The following is a 4018-nucleotide window of genomic DNA, read 5'->3' on the forward strand; positions in this document are numbered from 1 at the left end:
ACACATATTAATGTGTATAACCATTAGAGTCATATAAAATATGATACTCAAAGAAAGGCCAGATGATTGAGTCTTAGATAACCTGTTCATAAGGGAAAGAAAAGTGGAAGGCAGTAGGCAATTTTAGAGGCATACCAAATGAGTTTTAGTAAAAATGTATGGAGATAGGAGGCAGACATTACCTTGCAAATGACTCTCTTAGAAAACTGCATGGAACTGGCAAGTGATGGGAAGGTGAGGGGCTGAACTACACTGTGAACAAACACTATCTTATTATGTATATAACATCTCCTAGGATCTCTTGGAGCTGCCCTCAGAAGAATAGATGAAAAGTCTATCTGGGCATGGTGATGACTTCAAATCTCCTTTCTTTTTCAGTGATTAATCTTTCCTGGTTATTTGTGGTGATTCCCAGGGAGAGGGTATTATGACAATTGCATTTCTTTTACAAAGAAGTTTCCTTATTCAGGTAAGAAAATTTCAGAGAAAGTCTCCTCACACTTGGAGGGGAGGGAACAAGAGAATGTTAGAAAGTTTTTGGTTCTAAGGCAGCTTCTCAGGCCTTCCAATTTCTCTTAGTGCAAAGTGCTCAGAGTGTTAAAGCACCATACTTTGGGGTATCGTTCTCTCTGTCCCTACACTTTCTTTAAACTGTTTTTGGTTCTCAAGTTTCTTTTTTTTTAATTTAATCTACTACTAGATTTGTTCTCTCAATTCTTCCCATGATGTTTTGACATTTTCATGATCAAATGCCCAACCAAGTAACTAGGAAAAGAACAAGGAACAAGGCTTCTTAAAGTGTGTATTTATTCAGCCTATTGTGCGGAAGATTCTGGTACCATACCAGTGTCGCCACCCAACCAGGTTGTATTGCCCACTGCACAGAGAAGAGCCAATTTACTCAGACAGTCAGGGTTGCAATGGAGTTTGATTCTGCAGAGTGCTGAGCAGGGGAACACAAGAAAATTTCTCAAATCTACCTTCCTGAGAATTTGGGAGACAGAGTTTGTAAGGATAGTTTCGTAGGCAAGGGATTAGACAGTTAGGTTTGTTAAGTTGGGCAAAATTATAGGGGTGCACAAATCATCTTCCTGTGTTGCTTCAGTCCCTGGAGTCACAATTCCAGTTGTGAGTCAGTTTCTTGGTATAGGCCACTTTTCTCGATGAGTCAACCAATCCACTGGAATGTGGGGCCTGGAAGATATCTTAAAAACTACCTTTAGGTTTCAAAAAGGTGATGTTATCTAAGGAGAAAGTTAAGAATCTTTATGACTACCAGCTGTGTGGCTCCAGAGTGGCAATCACAGAGAAGCAAATGGAGGCAGGGGCAGTGACTAATTATTATCATTATTTTTAGATAGGATTATGCCTTATTTTTAGCTAGGCCCTTTTCTTGCCTTGCACCCTGTTACTGATTTGTGTAAAGGGTGGTTTAACTAGAAGAATGGGATATACGATCAAACATACCTGTGTTCAAGTATGGGTACCAACTTTCCTTGTGTAACCTTGGACACATTGGTTAGTTAAACCCTGTAAGTATAAATTTTGTCACATAATCGCAACAGCTGTGGTCAACAATCTTATTGAATGATATTGACTCAAACCTTCATATAATGGGGAATTTATCATTTTCCCCCATATTAGCAGGTACTCTCATGTTTCTTATGGTTTTCCTGGCCATTTCTGCCTTTGAATCCCTGCTTCTATTGAATTTGCTCAGTTCCTAGTGAAGGAGCTCAGGGAATTTTACTCCAAAATATGACTCCTTGTTATAAAGAATACTTTGGAATAAAGGCCCTTATAGATCAACAGGCATTGGATGGGACTTTCCCTGTATATTCATAAAAACCAGACAGACGAACCTATCAAGAAGAACAATTGTATTTCTTTCCCCTTCCTGTTATCTCAAAATACCGCAGGAAGGAAGATCAAGAATGGAATAAGACCTGGTGCAATCCATTTTAAAGATAGTACCTGTCTCTCAGTTTAATTTAATTTCCAAAGAGATTCATTTACAAGTCAATCAGTTTCCCCCATCCATTAATTCTCCCAAGTATCTATTTATCCTTCCTAGTAACCATTTATTGCCCCTCAACAGAATAGCTATGTTCCTCATCTCCTCTTCCCCTCTAAAATGAGGGTATGTAAACTTCTGAACCCCATTGGGATATTGGGTAATCACTCTGTGATTCTCCCCATGCACATGGTAAATTAATTTGTTATCTCTTTCTCTTATTATCATGTCTTATTGTGAGTTGATCTTTCAGTGAAACTTCTCAGGGTGAAGGGGAAGATTTCCTTCTCCCCCACACTAGATCATCTCACTTTCCTAAATGTACTTCCCTTTTCTGTGCAATGTGGCTCCAGGTTGAACGATACTTTAATTCTTTTGTTCCTATAAGGGTAAAGGGGTGGTGTTACCTCTTCTCTTCATCTTAAGAGTCATAGCCAAAACCACAATAATAAAGATAAATTAGCAACAGAAAAGCATAACAATTTTATTTTATCATAGTTTTATGTGACACAGGAGGCTTGAGATTGAAGACCCAAAAATACAAGGGAAGCTACTCAATTTTATGCTTAGGTTTTAAGAAGCAGGGATAGCCATGTAGAAGTGTGATTGGACAAAAAGAAAGGGTATGAGCTAATGGTAATAAGACTGAGTGTGGAAACCCAGCAAGATCTGTGATGATGGGATTAAGACCACTGGGACTTAGGGATGCTATGTCTGAGGCTGTGAGAGGAGAGGAGGTGAAGGAATTTCCTGAGAAGAAGCCTGAAATAAGGGCAGATATTAACTGCCTAGTTGGGGGACATATATCAGTGATCTTGGAGTACAGCAAAGCATGCTTCAACCTCAGAGCCTAAGGGGTCTCATGCCTGAAAAGCTGTGGAGCAGCCTGATATGAAAACTTCTCATGGCTGTAGAGGTAAATTGCAGTATGTCGGCCTGGGAGAAGGGTCTTAAGGCTTCCATTGTTAGAACACTTGTCCAAGCTCCTTCTCTCCCTTTCTTTCAATAATGCCTCAGTTAATGTAAAGCCAGTCTCCTAGTGGAAAGCATGAAGTTTCTTTGTTCCTTGATCAAATGGGTCGCAGCTACTGAAGTTAAAGATTGATATCCATGTACATAGCTTGAGCTTGGGATACAATTACTTAGTTTACCTTGGGACAGGTTGTACCTACTGAAGAATTATGTGTTTTTACTTTGAGAAAGGAAAGGGTAATTAGCTAGGACACCTTGTGATTTTGGGGGAGCCCCAAGACTTTTGTTCATTGTATCCTGTGATTTTTTTACATGAGATCATTGTATTTTGCAGCATGGAAAAGAGAATAAAAAGCAAGTGCTGGGTTTCAGTCACTGCCACCTTGGCACCGGAATGCTGGTAGTCCCCTGATTTCCCCACACTCATAAAATTATTCCTGTGTCTGTGTCTGTGTGTTTCTTTCATGTCTTGTAACATATTCTGCCTGGGGACCCTATCTTTATTGAGGATATCGTGAACCCCTGATACTGTCTTTTTATTTTGAGGTATTATTTTTATAGTTTTAACACTCCGTAAAATAAACTTACAAAATCTGTGGGAGGAAAGTATTTACTGAAGTATAGTAAGCAAATTAAATATGAATTAAATATAATCCTTATTCTTAACAAATATTTTGCCATTCCAATCACAGTAATTTTTCACTAGACATTATTTTTTCCCTCAGGTTCAACCTCTAACCTTGTTACTCAGTCTCACCTCTGTCTTCATTGACTCCTTCCCTTCTTTTATGCTTTGCCCCCAAAATACTGTTGAAATTTTAAGAAAAATAAATTGCGTATTTTTCTATATCTTTTTTTAGGACTACACTTTTTACTACTAAATCTGCTCATCAAAGTGTTTTTCTAAATAAACACATTTCTATCCAAAAACGGAACATTGGAATCAACTATTGGAATAACATTTTTACCTTGCCTGTGTAATAATACAAATACGTATTAATGAAAATCAATTTTGGTGAGGATTAAATTACA

This window comes from Propithecus coquereli, unplaced genomic scaffold (genome assembly GCF_000956105.1).
Source record: "Propithecus coquereli isolate 6110/MARCELLA unplaced genomic scaffold, Pcoq_1.0 Scaffold182, whole genome shotgun sequence".
Taxonomy (NCBI): Eukaryota; Metazoa; Chordata; class Mammalia; order Primates; family Indriidae; genus Propithecus; species Propithecus coquereli.